The 21,563-nt window shown below is 39.9% G+C and overlaps 1 protein-coding gene across 8 annotated transcripts in view; it reads left to right on the top strand.

Annotated features, from left to right (window-relative positions):
• Window positions 1-765: 765 nt before the first annotated feature.
• Window positions 766-21,563, top strand: part of LCLAT1 (lysocardiolipin acyltransferase 1) — a 159,342-nt gene continuing 138,544 nt past the window's right edge. Inside the window, exon 1 of one of the 8 annotated variants that reach the window (XM_081067982.1) lies at window positions 766-1,012. The gene's annotated coding sequence lies outside the window, so the exon portion shown is untranslated. Of the gene's footprint in view, window positions 1,213-1,382; window positions 1,408-21,563 lie in introns of those variants that run through there. The other 7 variants (XM_081067986.1, XM_081067980.1, XM_081067984.1 and 4 more) reach the window with 7 other exon arrangements.

Here is a 21,563-nt window from a genome sequence, read left to right as displayed (position 1 = left end):
GAGGGTCAGAAGAATGTGGGGTAAAAACGAGCTACTAGCCTGGACTCCGTAATCCTTTCCTTCCTGTCCCACCACTTAACTCCCAAGACAGGTCAAAGGCTGAAAGGTGAAACAAAGAAGAAACCAGGAGGATTCATCCAAGTCAGTTAACCTTTACTTAACAGCTGCTCCATCCAAATGTACCAAGTTCTCTCCCCGTCGGCCTGGTCTGTTCCGGAGTCACAGAGATGCAGAGATCAACGATGACACACTCCCTGATTTCAAAACCCATCTCCAGTGCCCTCGGGGTGTTCCCACGGGTCCCTCACACCGTAAGACACTGAAAAACTGGTAGGAGGTGGGCGGGGGGAGGGGAGAGCTTGGATCCAGAGACTTTTATTCTTGCAGTATCAGCTTAAAGATAAAAATGTGCTAAGTATTACCTTGTTTTGTACACCTGAAACTAATAAATAAATAAATTAATTAAAAAAAAAAAAGATAAAAATGTGGCCTAAGGTCACGGACATAAATTGGCTTTTGGATCTGAGGTTCCGTCCGCCCCAGTTTCTCTTTACTTTCTCATGCAATTTTAGCACCTCTTAAATACTGAAACCGGAGAGCTTGTGAAGCTGAAATAGGAGGTTGAGACTTCCTATCCCTATTGTTTCTCGCGCCGACGCCCCTCGCTCTCGGGTCCCCCCCGCCCCGCCCAGAGGCGAGGCGCGGAAATGAGCGCGTCCCCTTTAAGGGAGCCCCCGATGACTGACGCCTCAGGTGTCCCTCGCCGGGGTGCAGGGGCGGGGCGCCGGGGACCCAGGCTTCGCACGCAGCTGGGGACGCCGTTGCGTCACTGCGCTCGCAGCCAATCAGAATAGAGCTTGTCGGAACGCATTACTAGGGCGACGGGCCGGACGCCTCCCCGCTTGGGGATGAATTAGCGGCGGGATCGTCTCGGAGGTTGTGACCCCCACGGATTCCCCAGCTCGCGCACGCGCACCCGTGCGGTGTCGCGTGTCGTTCCTGCTGGTCACAGGTGGGAGACTGGAACTGCCAGGTGGGGGTTTGGCGCGGGGAAAATGGCGGCGGCCGCCGGGGGATCCCCGAGTTGGTGGGGCGGGAGCGGCCCTACGGGCCCTGCCCTCTGATCCGCAGGCCTCTCGAGCTGCGGCCGGGGTAACGGTCCCTTGACCCGGAATTGCGGCCCCGACGCAGGTGGCGGCGTCGCCGGCGCAGGTAAGAGGAGGCGCGGGGACGCGACGCCCGGAGGCAGGCGGAGGCACCGGGGGCTGCGAGGCCGCGCGGGCCGGGTCGGCGAGGGGGGCGCGGGACGCGGGGCGCCAGGTGTGCGCCGCGGTTACAAAGGCGCGTCCTCACCTTCCTGCTGCGGACCCGGGCGCCGCGCTGAGCACAGGCCGGACTCTGCCGCTGGTAAGTCAGGCGCGCGCGACGTCCCAGTGGCCGCCACGTGCGCGGCTCGGACGCGGCTGTCGGGGGCAGGGCCGGAGCTCGCTGCCGCACCTGTGTGTCCTCCGGGCACCGGGCACCGTCCTGTTAGTTCCCGGCGGCACCAGGAAAGGAAAAGCAGGCCTACGCAGGCTGTCCGGCCTGGTCTTTCAAGTGTATCTTCTCCTTGCCGGCTTGGAGAGAAGGAACACAAAGAGAGGGCACTATCATCTTGGAGGTGTTTTGCTTCCTTGTACTTACCTGGTTCAGGTGGGCTCCCCAGGAGCATTGTACATACCCTCGAAGCTCATTCACTGTGTCCCACGTGCACGTGGCTGTAATTGAGGCAGAATTGGGATTCCGTTTAAACCCAGGGGAAGTATTGCAAATAAGTATTGGGCAAGGTCTCGTGGAGCTGAAATATTGTCTATTCGTGTCTGTGTGGCTTATTTGGGCAGAGGCACGTCATGAAATACAGCGAGTTGGTGTCGTTTTCAGAAAACTGGTCTTGAAAAGTTCTTTCTGCAAAAGTACATTTTGGAGAGTAAAAGAAAATTATTTGTTTTAAACAAAGTTTTCCTTTTTTTTAAAAAAAAAGTTTCAATGGCCCTGTTGTCCTTGGATGTGACAGAGAAGCATAATAGTAAGGGACTTTGCTTTCTGGTAGCAGGGTTGATTTTGCGGAGCGCCTTGTTCTGTTATTGAGAAAGCACAATGGCACTTGGTGTTTCAGTCGTCAGTAACTGTTGTCTGGAGTGCCTGCCACTTGTCAGGCCCTGTGAAAGTGGGACCTCTCGAATTTTTAACTTGTGCAAATGGGGTAGGTCTTGTGTTCCCACTTTTAGGCTGGCTGTTGTTGACAACCAAGAAGAAACAACAGGGAAAACCCCAAAGACTCTTCCCAACCAGATCCATGGAGATTTGGTCAGTTTGGCCTGGGATTAAGTATGGTTTCCAGTTCTAACTCTGCCATTTAAAATACCTTAGGGAAATAATATAAACCTCTATTACTGTCTCTGAAATGGGCATAGCATTTTTGAAACAATCTCATTGTACTGGTTTGAGGGGGGAAAATACACATATATGTGTATACATGTATACATGTGCATACATACATATATATATATATATATATATATATATATATATATATATATATATATGGGCTTAAAGAACTTAAAAACACAGTGATAACAGTTGACATCACTGCACATTTACCCGGCCAGGCACTGTTCCAAGGATCTTATATGAGCCAACTCAGTAACTCAGAAACCTTGTGAAGTGCACACTTTTATCATCTTTGTTTTACAGATGAGGAAACTGAGACACATGGAAGTTTTAATTTACTTAATTTATCGAATTTATTAAACTGAGACACATTTAAGTTATATGCCTCAAGCTGCACAACTAGTGCTGTGATTCCAGCTTATGTTCTTAACCACCAGGCATCCGTCTTCCTGTATCCAGATGTGTTACATGTTAAGGGGATAGATAAACAAATTTTGCAGTAAAGTAATTTTGTTTGTGATCTTTTAGTTGTATAAATAACTGTGATTCATTCCATTGGCGTACCATAGTGATTTATATGGTGTTGACTACTGTTACTTAAGTGGTATATTCATTCTACCATTGATGTCCGGTTTTTATTTTAAAAGGTATTTTAAAACAGTTGTGACTGATTTCTAACAGGAAGCACAAATCAATAAGGGAGATTTTAGTTTTTATTAAACTCTTTAAAATAATTTTCTAAGTGACTTTTAAAAGAAAACTTGGGTTCATCGCTTTGACATATTTGTACTAATTTTTTAAGTCTCTATACAAAAAAGTGACATGAATAAAAGTGGCTGGGACATTCATTTTTTTCATTGAGCCTTTATGGAATTGCCCTGCCAAGTTCTTGGGATGTAAAGATTAAATCCTGACCTTATCCTTGAGGAGTCCAGGAAGAAGCCCCTGGTCCAGAAGTTGGTAGACTAGTAAATGAACCATTAAGTGATTAACTAATGCAGTGTAATAAGGACTCAGAGATACTTGTGGTGGGTACAGAGAGCTGTGGAAACACACAAGGGAATAGTTGCTTCTGCTGGAATGTCCCTGCCAGAGAAAGGCAGGGAGCTGACTGCAGGATAAAGGGAGAACTGGCTTCTAGCCAAAGGCGGAAGCAGTGCTGCGTTAGGGCTGGTGAGAGTGCATGGATGTCCAGAGGTCAGACCAGGGTTTTGCCGGAATTGCTGGGAGAGGAGCCAAGAAAGGTTAGAGCCAGATAGTGAATTCTCACTTAAGAGAATGGGACCTAGAGAAGGATCTTAATCAGATGAATAGTATCATCAACTCTGTGTTCTGGAGAGGTGACTTGAGTGATAGGGTGAAAGACAATGTAAGGAAGAGTCCAGTAAAGGCACTTTCTGTACTCCAGACAAGAGATGGCGAGGGAGCAAACCGGCGCACGGGCTGTGCAGGGTAGAGTTCGGAGTCCACTGTGCCACGCACATTTTGAAGGCAGAATGGACTACTGACTGGGTGTGAACAGTAATGGGGTCGGGGTGCGGAACACCTGCTAAGGCTGTAGAGAGGAGTAAGGGTTTTTGTTGTTCTTTATTTATTTATCTTTTTTTGTAACTATATGGTTGGAGATTGCAGACAGTAGATATTGTTAACTCATTTACCCCAAAGGATAGAGCAGGCAGTTCTTTAGTTACTGGGTTTTGGAAGAACTGTAAACCCTCTGAGGTTGTTGGGTCAAATAAGATGTAACAAAACCAAGCTTATAACTTCCTTTAGGCCTCTGATTTCTGAGACTGTAGAAAACTTAATTATATCATTAAAAGTCAGTAGAGTCTATTGTAAAGGTGGTTCCATTGCAGGAAAGTCACATGAAGGGAGTGGGAAGAATTATCTAAGGTATGTTTGGGGTAAAATGCTAGAATAATGGATATTAGAGTTATTTTCCTTTTTTTACATTAAGTTTTTAGTATACTGTGTTGCCCCGAAAATAAGACCTAGCCAGACAATCAGTTCTAATGCATCTTTTGGACCAAAAATTAATATAAGATCCGGTCTTATTTTACTATAAGACCCGGTCTTATATAATATAATATCCAGTATAATATAATATAATATAATATGATACAATATGATATGATATAATATATAATACAATATAATACCAGGTATGATATAATATAATTAATATAATATAATATAATATAATTCCGGGTCTTATATTAATATCTGCTCCAAAAGACGCATTAGAGCTGAATGTCTGGCTAGGTCTTATTTTCAGGGAAACAGGGTATTTGTACAGAAGTCATTATAGTATGAAAGTAATCCCAGATGAATTCTCTGTTATAAAACTGAGCATCACTTAAACATTCATAATACTAGAGTTGTCTTAACATCCAGCAACATGTCATGAATGCGTTCTAAATCGACTGCAAGGTGAAATTGCAAACCTTGCAAAGATGCAGGATTTCATAAATTCAGAGCAAGGTTGAGAACTGCTCAAAAACATAAGCACTATATGATTCCAATTGAAGTTCAAAAACAGGTATAATCCTGGTGATGGAAGTCAGAATAGTGGTTCCTCTGGGGGGACAGTGGTGGTAAGGACCGGGATGGGCATGAGGGAACCTTCTGAGATGTTGGAAATGTTCTGTATCTTGAGATGAGTCACGGTTACATGGGTGTAAGCATGTGTAAGAATTCAAGTTATACACCTAAGATTTGTGCACTTTACGGTTATAGTTTAATTCAAAAAGAGGTGCTAGTGAGACTTTGGCAATGTTAGACCAGTTAACTTTTGGTGAGGAAAATCAGCAGGGATGATGATTTGAGAAGTGCTTTTAAAATTTTTTAAAGGAGTGTGAGAGGCTCCAGGGGAATAAATGATGAAATCTCTTTTTTTTTCCAAAAGTGACTTTTACATAATTGTCTGGGGTAAGGCAAATGTGAAGTCAGGGCTGTCATATCATGTTCTTTTACAGATTGACCACAAAGTCATGTCCCACATTGTCAATTGATTAGTTTCTTGCCTTAAGAATTAGTTCATAGTTGCAAGTGTAACCCAAATTTTGGTAGATATAAGATACATTATGAAAATAGATTTATATTTTGTTTCATTTTTTGGGGAAAATTCTAATCAAATCTCTTTTCATCATTATGAAATGTGGTCCCTGTTTAAGAGAAATCACTCAGTGGCCTTTTTCTCTACTACGCTAATTGTGCTTGGATAATGAGGATTAGTTGTAATTCTTCTGGCTTCAAGTTTTGAATGTCATAATGGAGCTAAGAAAAATCTTTGGTGAGTTCTAGATAGCAAGTGAGGTAACGCTCACAAAAGGCCGTTGTGAGCTTCGGTCCAGATTGGCAGAGTGTGTTCATTTCACCTCTATCTGCTCTGCTCCATCTGGCAGTGGGGCCACAGGGATCCCCCTGTGATAACTTGGAAGAAGGGGGACATCTAAGGGACAGCCATCTCGTGTCGACATGATTAACCACTTTTTCAGCAGTCTTTGACAGTTGAGGTTCCTGAAAATGTAAATTGTTCACTTCCTCACAGGAAGTAGATTACTGGTCTAGGGACGGTAAAGGGAAAATTTATGCTACTTTTAGTTTTCCATCTCAAATAGGAGATCACCTCTGTATTACGTTTGTAATTGTATAGTTAATCCCTTTGGGAGAACTCATGGGGCAGGGAGATAGCATGTGGGTGAGCTGGTATGTACTGATGTCACAAAGCAAATGATGGATAAAAGATAGGAATAAGAGAATGATGAGAGCAGTGAGTGGTGGCAGCCGTTCTGATGGTTCTGCGTGGCTGGTGTGTGGAGGGAAAGGATTGTTTTTAACCCTGACAGTGACTCTTCCCCCACAGGAATATTTAGATATCTTGGGGAAGGCAACTTTGTCTGTGGCTCTTACTATTTCTGCTGTCCTGTTGTTGTAATGCAAATACTTTCTTAGAATTATTATTATTATTATTATATCGTGTATGATACAAAAATCTGCTTGTATGACTTTTGGGAGGAAAATGATGGTAAATAGGAGTGGCTTGAACACCAAAATGTTTATTTACTTAACTTGAACATTTTGGACACTTACCGTGAACTTGTTAATGAGGACAGAGTTGAATAAGACATGGTTCCTGTTCTTGAGGGGGAGATAAATAAATCAATGCATATAAATAAATTAGGGGTGCTATATATTCTTATTTTGAGTTAAGAACTCTAAAATTATCTGGTTTTTTTCCCCGCAAGTGTATTTCGGACTTCTCAAGGGTCTTTTTTGTGCATATTTGGTAGCTCTTTACAACATTTTAAGAGATGGGTAAGTATTCGTATTAGTTTCCTGTGACTGCTGCAACAAATTACCACCAATTTGGTGGCCTAATACACCAGAAATTAATTTGTTTTTACAGTTGTGGAGGCCAGAAGCCCAAAATCAGATTCAGTGGGCTGATGCGCCAACATGGACGGACCTAGGAGGCGTTACGCTAAAGTGAAATAAGTCCGGCTGAGAAAGACAAATACCGTATGACCTCACTTACATGTGGAATCTAAAGAACGAAATAAAGGAACAAACAAAACAGAAAGAGAGTCATAGATGCAGAGAACAAACTGATGGTTGCCAGAGGGGAGAGGGGTAAGAGCTGGGTGAAAAAGGGGGAAAGATTTAGAAATACAAATCGGTAGTTACAAAATAGTCATGGGGAAGTAATGTAAAGTACATCATAGAGAAGATAGTCAGTAATGTTGCAACAACTATGTGTAGTGAGTGCCAGGTGGGTATTAGACTAATGGGGGGTGTCACTGCATAAATTGCATAAATGTCTAACCCCTATGCTGTACACCTGAAACTAATATAAAATAATACTGAATGTCAACTGTAACTGAAAAAAAAAATAAAAGAATCAGTGGGCTGAGATCAAAGTACTGGAGGGCTGTGCCACCTCCAGAGGGTCTAGGGGAGCTTCTGCCCCAGTTTGTGGTGACCTGCGTTCCTCGTTTGTGGTGAGTACTCCAGTCCCTGCGGCTGTGGTCACATTGTCTCTCTTCTTTTTGTCTTCAGTCAAATCTCCTTTCATCCCTTCTTAAAAGTACGTAGGTGATTATATTTAGAACCGCCCCCCCCCATTATCCAGGATAATCCCCCCTCCGAAAATAATCATATCTATAAAGGTTTTTAATTTTTTCCCCCTTCCACATAAGGTAACGTTTACAGGTTTCAGGAATTTAGGACATGAGTTAACTTTTGAGCTATGGTATTGGTTAAGCTATGTTTTGCAGGTGAAGAGATTAGATTATTTACTTATAAAGTCATAAAGTTAGAATCAATCTCTTTCTGTCTTGGTGTATATGTTTCCCTGCTACTTACCACCTTTTGGAAAAAAGTAATATTCCATGTTTATGTGGGTTTGTTTTACAGTAGTGCTTAGGGATTCCTGTTTTAAAAAAAATTAGATTCTATTTTGAGATAATTGTAGAGTCACAAGCAGTTGTAAGAAATAATACAAAGAGATCCCATGTACCCTTTGTCCAGTTCCCCCAGTGTAACATCTTGCAAAATTGTAGTACATATTACAGCCAGAATGTTGACATGAATACTGCCAAGATACAGAACAGTTTCGCCATAAGGATTCCTTGCTTAGTCCTCTGATAGCTATACACCCCCTTCCCTGACCTCTGACTATGTGTTCTCCATTTCTATAATTCTGTTATTGCAAGAATGTTACGTATATGGAATCATACAGTGTGTAACCTATGGGGATTGCCTTTTTTCATTTATCACAATTCCCTGGAAATTCATCCAAGTTATTGCATGTATCAATAGTTTTTTCTTTTTCTTGCTTAGTATTCTATTTGCTAATATGTTAAGGATTCATGGATTGGTCTGTGGTGCTGTGAAGGCCATGTGGGAAAGCATAAGGAAGCAGGGTAGTATCAGCAGACTAGAGAGGAGCTGAAACTCCCACCCCTGGCCAGCAGCCATGAAACTACAGACCAATCCATGAATCCTTAACATATTAGCAAATAGAATTCAGCAATATACAAAAAGTTGAATTTGATCCAGGGATGCAAGTTTAGTTCAACATTCAGGAATCAATCAATGTAATCCACAAATATTAACAAATTGAAAAAATATTCATATGATATGAATCTATACAGAAAAACCATCTGGTAAAATTCAATACCTGTTCCTAAGAAAAATTCTCAGGAAAAAAATAGAAATGAAGGGGAACTACCTCAGTTAGATAGGGAGTATCTATCAAAAACCTAGAGTGAACATTATTACCCTTAATGATAAAAGACAAAATGCGTATGGCATAATGCATTCCTATTATCGGGAACAAGAAAAAGATGTCCACTCTCCCCATTCTTATTCTTAGTGTAGTACTGGAAGTTCTAGCTGATGCGAGAAGGCAGAGTAGATTATTACAGTGGGTGCCTCGGGCAAAGGAAGGGAGAAGGAAGAGAATGAGGTGTCACTGCTGATGGATGCAGAATTTCTTTTTAAGGCAATAAAAATGGTCTTCTTACCCCTGGGAGGTGGTGACAGTCCTTCATCTCTACTAGGCCTTCATCTCATACCATCCCCATGGGGATGAGAAGAGGTGCCTCTTTACTTTCCTGGGAGTAGAAGTGCAGGCTGTGGGGGGTGGGGAGGGGGGGGTCTCTGTAGATACTGATGGGGGAAGTGGGCCTTACTACCACCTGACAGGGAAGAAAGTTCTGTCTTTGATATTACCCCTGCACGTAGGAGTTGGGGAGTCATTTTGAGACCCAACATCACAGCCTGGGCTTGGACTTTGCTGTCCTGGGTTGGGGTGGACCACAGTTTGTTTTCTGTGGCTTTTTGCTGCAGTTCAGTGGCTATTGTATAAATATTTTCTGTTTTGCTATGCTGCTCTTTTCATGGCCCTTTGAAAGAGCAAGGCCTTTCTTTTTTTTTCCTGTCTGCCCCCTTTGGCATTTCTGGATTACTGGCTTCTTTAGCTCCCTGTGCATGTGGTATAAGATGCAGAAGGAAAACCCAGGGAACTCACCACTGTGGTGTTCCATGGGTCCCCAGGTCCCTAGCTGGTTTGCCTCCTCTCTACCTCACAGTCTTTTGTTTGTTTTATATATAATATTCAGGAATTTTAGTTGCACTTAGCTGGAGCAGTAGGGAAAAGCACATTTACTCTGTTTACTGGAGGTGTAAATTGGACTGCAACTACTTTTGTTGACCTTAAATAAAAAGTTAACCAGATATTTCTCCTTAAATGAAAAGTTAACCAGATATTTCTCCAGCAAAATGGGTTTATTTAAGAACAACAAAGAAGTGCAATCCGGAATGTGTAACCGTGGCGGGCCAGTTGCAAGTCTGCTAAGATAAAGGAGAGGAAACTCTTATAGAGGGGAAGAGGAAGTTGGGAGGGTTGTTACAAAGAATTCTTCCTGTTGTGCTTTACTATTGTCCTAGGGTTTGAGAGCTCCCTCTCCTGGTGTCCCTACTTCATTTTATTTATTTTTACTTACTTTCTTTTAAGAAGGGTGGCAGTTCACAGTGACCCATGTGGGGATCGAACCGGCAACCTTGGTGTTATCAACACCACGTTCTAACCGGCCAGCTGAGCTAACCGGCCACACCCCTACTTCATTTTTAAATGAGGTTGCTGTTTACTAATTTTTCACACTTTCTATGGAAGAAAATTAATTTGGGGTGAGTTACTTAGAAGTGACAGTTTAACTATGTCTTTATTTCTCTAGAGAGTAATTCTGTGGGTCATTTTGTTCAGTAAAACCCTTATTAGTTTTAGATCTCTTAAAAAGCTTGACCATCCAATGAATTAATTTATTTCTACATTTATGTATAAATTCATAGTAAGCCTAAATTTCTGGCTTAGTATGTGGTAGAGAAAAATTTATCTTAGTGAAAGAGTAGTTTTGTAGAGGGGACTAACTGAAGTTTTCTAGTGGTTGTCAGAGATCTTGAAGCTGTGGATTTTTTTCTAAATGAGGAAATAGGCATTGTGTATAGTTGTTAAGAACAATGTAAGGAGAATTTGTGAAAGTCTTAGAAATGTACCGGAAGTGTCTTCATGCAGTAATCTAGGTGATGTCTAGAGCACTTTTCCTGGAGATATAATCTATAGGGTCTGCTGCTTTTATTGTTATTTATTTTACAATTTTGTAAGTTGTGAATAAATGACAGCAATGCAAATAATTCTTGTCCTTAGACATGCAGATGAATTTTGTTGGTTGGAGGTACAATTGATTTCTTTTCCTCTTTTGTGGAAGAAGCCAATTTTGGATCAGTTAAGCAAATCCATTTCACCATTTCCAGTTGCCTCAGTGTTTGTGCTCTTTGGATTTGCTTTTGAACCAGTTGGAACCATCTTATTTGTTCCGTAATAATTAATGAGTTAAGTAAAATCATAGGTAGGTGTTCATTTTATATTTGCATGGGAGACACAATGGTATCTTTTTGTTTGTTTAAATGATCTTTTAATAGTTTGAACTCGGAATTTAGCCTGATGGGCTTGAAACCGAATGCAGCAATTAACGATCATTATGACTTGGAGCAGGGAATTTTATTTTTTAACCTAAGTCTGTTTACCCACTGAAAAAAGAGGTCACAGTGCTGTTTTTCTGCTGTGGTTGTGATGATTAAAAGAGATGTTGGAAGTAACATTTCTCACAGTACCTCATTCATCTTAAGGACTATTTTTGTTGTTATTAGAAGACTGTGGGCAACCAATTTTACCCTCCCGAGACTTAATTTCCTAATCTCTAAAAAAAAAAAAAAAAAGAGGGGACTTTTTATTTGGTTGTTATGTCGTAAAGTTTCCCTGGCAATAACTGGAAGGAATGGAATGAGATAAACTGACTGTTGTTGCTTTTGGAAGGAAGGACCAGATATATTTTTATATTTTATATTTTTAACATGCAAGTGACCTTACGGCTCTGAAGAAGGGAAATGTAGGGTTTGATCTGGTGAGAAGTTAGTTAGAACAGCAGCCTGCTACCGTGTTTCCCCGAAAATAAGACCGGGTCTTACATTAATTTTTGCTCCAAAAGACGCATTAGTGCTCACGTTCAGGGGATGTCCTCCTGAAAAATCACGCTAGGGCTTATTTTCCAGTTAGGTCTTTTCTTCGGGGAAACACTGTAACTCAATTCAGTAAACATTGATTGAGAAAACCCTGCTCTGCCTGCCTTTGTACTAGGAAGAAGCATTGGGGTTGGAAATATGGCTTAACAGGGTAACAGAATTATCATTTTGCCTTAAAACATTTGGAGGGTGGATCCTAATAGATGGAAGGCTTTTGAGCTCAGCACCTTGGTAGCTGGGGGCATGCTCACTGAGGAGTAGGGACTGGAAAGGGCTGAATTTGGCTTAACCTAGGGATAAGCATTTGGAGTGTCAAGGACAGTTTTTGGTTGAGTAGGGATGTAGGTGATTGAAGGAGAGAAAGGAGCAGGAAAGATGGCTCAAGGATATCTGTTGTTTATATTGACCATTCTCTCTGCTCCTCATTATTTACAAATGTTTTACTTAAGAGTTTTTTTTTTGGGGGGGGGGAAGGGGTTAGCGGTGAGGGTGGATGGAAGCAGGATAGAATTGGTGTATTGCTTGAGTTAGAAGAGAGGATCCTCAGAGGCTGAGAATTTAAGCTCCTCAGAAGGTAGCAGCGATTTGGGGCAGACCCTGGCCTTCTATGGGTTATGTAATAGGAGCAAGGTGGGGAATGGTTCAAGCCAAGGACGTCCTCAGCTACTGTTGCATAGAATAATGAAAATCCGCCTCAACAGAAAATGTCTACCAGGTCAGCAAGGAGTTTACACATAGGTAGAGGACTATAGTCGTAACTGGTTTTACATTCATTTTGGTGTAACAAAGTTAGGTACTACTATAAACAAAGGCAGCAGTTTGCCTCGTACATGTTTTAAAGTTTGATACAAAATAAAATGGTCTCTGTAATTTGTCTTTAGAATCAGAATTCAGGAAGTAGGGAGAGTGTCATGCCTGCTTTCTTTCAATAGGAAGGTCTTGAGTTCCTGTAGTGTGGGGAGGGGACTGCCCGGTATTCCTTCTGGAGTCAGATCTAGCCTCCATTTTGCCTTCGCTGTCCATATTCTGGTTAGTGGTATTGCCCTTAGGGAAAAGCTGAAGCGCCAAGGACCCGGCCAGTTTTAACATTGCTGCCTCCCTCTCTCCCCGAGTGATGGGGGGGAGGGGTGGGAATAGGGATGATGGAATGATGGATGGATGCATGCGACACACACTGGGCTCTCACTGCACTCTTCTGTCATTCCCGTCTTTAGCTCTGTGACTGTCACCATCCTCCTGGCTTCCTGAGTTAATAAGCCTGTTAATGAATCCAGTCAGTACCTGAATGTCTCAGTTCCATGGCCCGTTACAGCCTTTTAACGCGTCAGTCATCTGACTAGCCCAGTATGTTGTCCCCAAACTCTGCTTTCCCTTTCTTCTCCCATTTGTCACCTTCACTTGTCGAAAGACGGGACTCTTCTGGGAAGCTAGCAACAAAAGGATGAGCTGACGTGTGCAGTGTGGGGACAAGAAATTGTGACGCTTCTGAACCACGGACAGTTAACAAGGCCGTTCCCAGTTATCGAATGTCCTTTCTAAAAGCTGTGAGTGAGTCTTGGTAGAGGTGTCTGTGCTGGAAGTGTTTATCCTGTTTCATGAATCTGGACAGGAAGCTTTGTGAATTGATCGTACCTAGTTGTTCTGTTTATGTTGTTGTGTTGTTGAAATGTTCTTTGGTTGTTAGGTAAACTTTTCTTTGAAAAATAAACGTTTCTGTTAGGGAGATGTATTATAAGTTTCCTGTTGATAAAAAATAAAATGGTACATTTCTGTGAAAAAAACAAAACCTGGCATTTCTGTTTGGCGTTAGGTCATGTGATTCTTCCTGAATCTTTATGTTAAAAATGAGGTACCATTTTGTTTAGAATCCAAAATATTTAATGGAGTATGTTCTAGAGTTCAGCCCTTAAACTTACATTTGATGTTGTGTGCAATAATGAATTTTTATTTACCTCAGATACTTATGTGACACCATTGGCTGGTATCCTCCTTTGAGTAGTGAGGGCTTTTTGGGGGGGCGGAGTATCTTATCTATGTGGATAACTCTGACAACCGATTTTCACCATGTCCTTTCCCATCTTTAGGCTCATTTCTCCATCATATCTGGCCAGTGTCCATTTGAAATACCTGGCCGTTGCTTTCAGTCTCAACTGGATTAACACTAAATTCATTCTCAATCCCATCTTCATTTTCTGCCTGGATATGTGTTTCTTTGTTTAGTCATCTAGGTTTGAACCTTCATACTCAATTTGACACCCCTCTCCCCTTTGCCTATTTCTTCTTTTGTGATGCTTTTGATGTTTTTTCTCTTCGTTTTTATGCTTGCATTATTTTAATTGCAAACCAGTAGATTGGTGCAAAAGTAATTGCAGTTTAAAAGGTTAAAAACAGTTACAAAGACCACAGTTACTTTTGCACCAACCTAATACTTGGTTTCTAGAATAACCACTTCCATTTATTGTGTATGTATATAATAAAAATATATCTGGTCATTGACCCTGGCTCCAGACACAGAGCTTCGGAAGCCCTTGGAACTTCCTGCGTGGTAGGAATATCTTTTATTACTTGTAATGAGCCCTTTAAACCATACTTGAGTTTCTGATGCTGAAGTTACTCAGGATGGGGCCAGCTAGCCACACCAGAAGGACTTAGCTCTCCACCAGAGGGTTGGAATTTTACTACCCCCTTACCTCTCAGGTGGCGAGAGGGACTGGAGATTGAGTTCGATCACATGACCAGTGATTTAATTAATCATGCCTATGAAATGAATGAAACTCCTGGTATGAATTCTGGACACTGGACTTTCTGGTTGGTGAATACGTTGATGTGCTGGGAGCATGACATCTGAATTTCTCGGAGAGGGCATGGGAGCTCTCCTCTCCCCCTGGTACTTGTTCTGCGCATGTCTTCCACTTGGCTGTTTTTGAGTTACATCTTTTATAATAAAACTGTAGTCATTTAAGTATAGTGTTTTCAATGAGTTCTGTGAGTCATTCTAGCAAATTATTGCACATGAAGGAGTGTTGTGAGAACCCTTGAATTTGTAGCCAGTTGGACAGAAGTTCTGATAGCTTGGGGACATCTGAAGCAAGGGCAGTCTTGTTAGGTATCTTGCCCTTTAACTTGTGGGAAGTGATGCTAACTCCAGGTAGTGACTGTCAGAAATTGAACTGTAGGACATCCCGTTGGTGTGAGAGAATTGGTGTCAGGATGCACTGTGCTCATTACCCTTTGTCAGGCATTGTGATATTTGATGTAATAACTCACTACAGCTGGATGGGTTCTGGTTTTGTCATCCTTGTTTCATAAATAAAGAAGGTGAAGCCCTTAGGAAGACGTACAATTTACCCAGAGTCACAGAGCTAGAAGCGTTGGAGAGCCCAGTGGTAAACCTTATTATTTAACCCTTTATGCTGAGTCGTTGGCCTTCTTTGCCCTAGATGTTACCCATCCCTACCCCCTATCTTCTAATCTGGCAGCTATGGACCAAGGACTGCTTTTTCTAAAATACACTTTTATCATATCACTTTTGGGCTCAAGAACTTTCAATTCTCCATTACTGCAGGATAAAATCCACATTCTTTAGGTGGCCTTTCAAGACTCACCATTGCCCATCAGGCCCAAACTAATAATACTGTCCCAATCTTTATATAGAAGAAAACAAACTCCTATTCTGTTTCTTGGATGGGCCACTCAATGTGTATCTCCAGTGAGCTGCTTTGGCGATGGAAGATATATCTTCCAGTTCCTTATAAATTATAATTGGGAAGACAGAATATATTAAAAGAATGTCAGTATAAAAATAGCACATTCTGACCTAGTGAGCTGTACAGAAATTGAAATGCTTCTGGAGTTCTAAAGAGGGACAGCTTCATGGAGCTGGTATATTTTGAGTTAGGTCTTAAAGAGATGATAGGCTGTCCATAATTGTCATGGCTGGGGAGAGGACCCTTCAAGGCCGAAGCCTATGAGTAAAAGAAATGGAGGAGGTTATTGGGCATACTTTGAAAGGTGGTGTTGATGGCAATGAATTCCTCAGTTTATCTGGAGGGAACCTTTCTGAAGGCAGGGACTACTCCCTGTCTCAAAACATGGCTTCAAAAGCTGCAGCATATTGTTTTAACTGACAGAACTTGTGCTAAATCTTTGTTTTTTGAAGCTAGAGTTGTTTGAAATGAGCCAAAAGCTATTCAGGGCCAACCGAGGTGATAACATCTGGGTGATTATGTTGGTTAATGCCAATTTTACTTAAAAATGAGGTGTTACCCTTTTATGTGTCACTGAGCTGACCAAAGGGTGTTCTAAACTATAGAAGTTAAAAATTTTTGCCAGTTTATGGGAAGTAGTCTCAAAATTGAGAACAGAAGAAAATTTTACATGGTAATAATTTTTGTGCTTAGTGCTTATGTAGTCAGTATATAGAAAGCATTTATAGAGAAGGGGAAAAAAGGAGACCTCTTTGAACTGTTGCATTTGACAATTACATCTACTTTTAAGGCTTCACTTTTTATTATTGGCTTTTGAAGAAACAAAGTTTGCCCAGATTGAGCCTTTCAAAATTAAAAAAACTTCTTGATGTGTTAATTCCTTTTTTGATTTGAAAGAAATGTTTATATTATAAATACCAGTTTCTTTTTCTGAAGTCTACACAGGAGGAAGGTCATGGACCAACGGCTGTTTCGGAAGTTACTCAGAAAGATGGAAACCTATTTTCTTATAAAACTGCAAGTGGCCCTAGAGTTAGAATGCATTGTTCTTGCATTTTGTGTTCTTTATGGGGATTTTAATGACAGGTTTTATGCAAAATATTTTTGATATACCAGATCTTAGAAATATTTTTTTCAGAGAGGCAGGATACTCTATCCTTTCATACTCATTTCTGATATTTTTAGTGTTCCTAAATATTTTTGGGAAACAACCCAAGAACCCGATTAGAATAATTTTGCTTCTATAAGCCTTGCCAGCTTCCCTCCCAGCACTCCCCAATCTTGTAATAGAATCTTTTGTACCATATTTAGCTAATGCATTAAATGAAACTTTTAAGTCAGAGAGATGAGGAGGAAAAGAGATTAGCTGTGGATTACTGTGTTGCCTAAAACTATTTTTGCATTAAACAAATTATAATTATGCCTTTCTCAGCATTCTCTCTGGTGTTCAAAAAATAGTGAAATGATTTGCTGTCTCTGAATATAGTTGATATGTCCATGGCCTCACCAGTCAGTGAAGAGCAGGTGTTTCTTCTTGGAAAATAATTTGCCTGGACTGGATAGTTCTGATTGTTAATTCATAATATATATATTATGTACACACATACGCACACGTATGTTTATATAATTCATTTTATTTATATATAATACATACATATATATAAAATACATATACATCTATCTATCTATCTATCTATCTATCTATCTATCTATCTATCTATCTACATATGTGACAGTTCTGAGCAAGGGCAAGGTGTGTGTGTGTATTAGGAGTCTCCATAGAAGCAGAACCAGTAGGAGATATATATATATATATATATATATATTTCTTTAAATGTATTTATATATATTTCTTTTTTTAAAAAATAAATTTTATTGGGGAACAGTGTGTTTTTCCAAGACTCTTCAGCTCCAAGTCAGGTCATTGTTTTCAGTCTAGTTGTGGAGGGCGCAGCTCACTGGCCCATGTAGGAATTGAACCGGTGACATTGGTGTTGTGAGCACTGCACTGTAACCAACAGAGCCAATGGGCCGCCCCTATATTCCTATTTTTAATATATACATATATGTGTCTATATTTAATATATGCTTAATATATTTATATATTTAATATATACGTATATATGTATATATGTTGTATATGTGTATACGAGTATGTATATATATATATATACACACACATATACACACACACACACGCACACACACACACACAGGGAGAGGGAGAGGGAGAGGTAGAGAATGAGAGGGAAAGATATTGATTTATTATGAAAAATTGCCTCATGTGATTAGGAGTTTGAGAAGTCCCATGTCTGCAAGATTGAGATTCAGGAAAGCCAGTGGTGTAATTCAGTCTGATTTCCAAGGCCTGAGAACCAGGGGACCCCATAGTGTAAATACCAATTCAAGGGCCAGAGAAGATAAGATGTTTCACCCAGCTCAGTGAGGTAGGAAAAAAGGGGTAAATTCTTCTGCCTTTTGTTTGGTTCAGACCCTCAAGAGACTTGATGATGCCAACCACATTGGAAAGGGCAGTTTTTTGAGTCCACCAATCAAGTGCTAATCTCCTCCTGAAATACCTTCACAGACATAGCCAGAATTAACGTCTGGGTACTCCCTGGCTGCTCAAATTGACATATAAAATTAGACATCACAATGTGCCTCTTAGAAAAGCAATTGAAATCTATGATCGTTTTTATTTCAGTTTAGTAGTTTAGTTTAATTTAGTTTATGTCTTTGGGATAAAGAGCAGGTAGATGGGCTTAGAAGCCACCCCGTTTTCCCAGTTTGGGTCACTTGCATCTGGAACATCTTTCTTGACTTTGTTATCAATACGTTTCTAATCCCTTTGCTTCCTTTATAATTGTTTACTTACGTTCTTGATAATTTATAAAACTAAAAAAAGACTTTTGTGTTGATTTCTTCTGAAGTGACGTAAAAATATACCTAATTTTAGGGATGGGTAGATGAATGTGGACGCTTTCAAAGTGATGGCAAACTTTGAGAACCTTTTATAGAGCAAACTACCAAACTCATTTTTTTTGTGTGTGTCTTCTGACATGAATTCTGTTTTTGGATTGACCATTGTTCTCAGTTCTTTTAACCTTTTAAAGGGGATCGTGAAGTGGATAGTGGAGATGAGTGAGCAACAGCTTGTTCTTGCCATTTCTTGCTTCATCTAGTGCTCATGACTTCGTTCATGGCACGGGAATTGATTGAAGGGATTGATTTTACAAAAGCCAAAGGTCTGTTTATTGATTTACCTGGAGAGATGGACCCTTCCAGTCCAATTCGTAGTCAGAGTTTGGAGTATTTTTGTTGTTGTTGGTAATCTAAGTACTGAACAACATCTAAGTACTGAAAAATGTCTTACCTGTAGTAAAAGTTGACTAGTTATGTTTGTGTTTAAGTGATCATGACATAGATATAAAAATTAACAGGCGTTAAGGATTTTAATAATTCATAGTCAGTGGGGGAATCAGGCAAATGGTATAACTGGTTCAAAGAAAAGGTAAAAAAATAAAAAGCCACAAATTTATATGAATTAAAAGAATGTTGAAATGGATTGCAAATGGAGATAAAGTGGTTTGTGAGAGAGAGAGGGAAATCAATTAAGATCTCTATCTGACATTTCTATTAAGTCGTATCTCTCAGTTACCTACAACTTACAGAGTTGTACAGTTTCACACAGAATTGGAACGTGGTACGGTGGAAGGGTATGCTATAAGCAGTGCCCAGTTTTCCATGTTGTTTCCTCTACATGTTACTATGAATTACAAGTGGGAGTCAGAAGATATTTGGGTACAGTTCTTCTGGACCCTCGTGGAGCCTGATGCACCTTTACAGTTTTACCATTACTTCGTTAATGAATGTGGACATTTTAAAATAATTTTGTTTTAGATCATTTAAATAATTAGTTACACACAGATAACTCTTTGGTCCTGAATCTTCTTATGGAAAGCTGGTGCTGACTTGGAGTATGGCTGCAAGGAGCAACAATAAGCAGTTTACCTTTATAAACATGTAATTACTAAAGTCGCATAAATTTACTGTGATACCTTATTGTGGGGTTGGAAAGAACCCAGGATTTATGATAATCTGAATCACTTGCCTTATACACAAGAACATGGATGTATTACGATTTTATAGCCTAACTTCCTTTTAATTCCTTCTGAACATTTCAACGTATGTTTGTTTTAAGAGAATAATTTTAAATTAATACGCATGTTTTATACAACTGGATGCAATATTCTCTATTATCCAGAATAAATGTTGAATGATTGTTTCCTTTTCATGATTCTTTCTGATAGATAATTTCTCCTAATATTGTGATGCCCTCTAGTGAATTCAGCCTTTCAGATAAGAAGTTTGTGAGAGTCAGTAATCAGTACAATGAAATCTTCAAAAGGAACATTCTGGTAATTAGAACTGTTCCTGTATGCCTTGTTGACATGCCAAGTTTCTGCCCCTGCAAGTGTTTAAGCAAAGATTTGATAATCTCTTATGAAGTCTTATTGTTGAATTAAGTGTAATTAATTGTTCCAGATAACTTCTAAAATCTCTTTCAGCTTCAAGGTTCTAGATACATATGAGCCATCAGTCATCAGTCTGAGGGATGTGAAGATTTCAAAGAAAGTGTTAAGTCATAGGTGTGACTTCAAGTACTTTTTGTATGCATCAGTTTGGAGAAAACAACAGTAGCTAACTAACCTTTAGAGAACATTTATTCTGTTATTGGAGCTGCTCAGAACAGTTTACCTTTATGTCATTTAATCTTCACAGCAATCAAGCGGTAGGTACCATCTTTAGTTCTATCTCTCTAATCCAGAAATTGAGACCCAGAGGGGTTAAATAATTTGCCCAAAGTTATACAGTAAGTGGTGGAACCAGGACCAGTTTATGTCAAGTAATAGTGGGTAAATTAAGATAATTTTTAATTGTTTACAGATTGTCAGCTCTCTGATGGGGTATTTAATTGTATCAAGCTAATTACTTTTGGATACATTATCTTTACATAACTGCACTTAAGTGTGTGGTTTCTTGTGAGCTTACATCACAGATGGAATAGTTTAATAATTTTTACCGAATTTTTTTTCATCCATTAAAAATTTTTGGCCCACAAGGTATTTACTTTAAAGACTTATTTGACAGAGTGATACAGTCTTACCTTCTTAGTTTACTTTCTGTAAAACATTTGTTCTTTAAAGTTTAGAGTATCTTCCGCACATTTCTGTGTTTAAGAATTCTTTGAAGGCATTTGTGACTTTTAGGTTTCTTTCAGCTTTCAGAGTGATTTACCATCTTCATTGGATTTTAAGTCTAGTATAGTTCTTGTCCTCTGGTTTTCATCACCAGTTAGATTAAGTAGAAATTGATTTCTCCATTTGTTGGTAAGTTAATTTCATTAGCTTGGGAGATGGCTTTTGAATCCCCTGGGTTCTCCTTATTTGTGATGTACTCAGGTGTTAGTTGTACAGAGACAATATAGTACATCTTCAGTCTAATTCAGTACATCTTCAGACTAATTATTGGAAAGATAAGGCGGACCATAAGAACAAAAGAATGTTATGATATATAAGGTAGATTTTGTTTTTCCATTTCTGGAAACTTGTCTGGTGTTTATTTATGAAATCATTTCTTTGCTCCAAAGCATTTGTATATAGTTCCTAACTTGTATATGGAAAGTTACATATTGATGGTGACCTTAATGGTTTGACTACTCTTTAGGCTCCATCTTTCTCTTATTTCAGTCCTTTGTGTTCCTAAAGACTTGATATTATCAACATGCCCATTTCTTTATCTTTCCCTTTAGGGTTTAAGTGAGAAATGAGAGAGAATGTGAAAAGAAACAAAACAGGAAACGTTTCTAGTGGAAGGAGAGACACTCAGAAGTGCTCAGCCTCGGATTTCAAAGTCTAGATGGATTAAGCAAGACTCTAGAGAAGAATATTTCAATCAAAGTAGGAGCTTAGAAAAATCCCAGGTGACTCCATGTGCCTTTCGGTGAAAACAGATAACTACTTTTTAGACTTTCTTGAGATTTTTATGGACCGCCCTCCCCCATTTGTTTTTTCTTTTTCTTTGTCCTCTCAAAGGTTTTTCTTGCAGAGAAAATATCAAAGGGTTATTTACGGGATAGGAATTATGGGAAAAGTTGTCTGAATTCTGTGGCTCAGGATCTGGGAACATAAAGTGAAGAGTGTTGGGGAAGGATTAAAAAATAGGCACAAACTGGTCACAGAGGCATTTGGAAGAAAAGACAGAGATTGGAATGGGTCTCCCACAGTCTATGAGAGTTAATACAAGTGATTGGGGTGTTAAGATACAGTTTTATAAATCATT

This window comes from Rhinolophus hipposideros, assembly GCF_964194185.1.
Source record: "Rhinolophus hipposideros genome assembly, chromosome: 12".
NCBI lineage: Eukaryota > Metazoa > Chordata > Mammalia > Chiroptera > Rhinolophidae > Rhinolophus > Rhinolophus hipposideros.
Note: the sequence above shows the minus strand (reverse complement) of the source record. Positions and strands in the feature narration are given on the sequence as shown.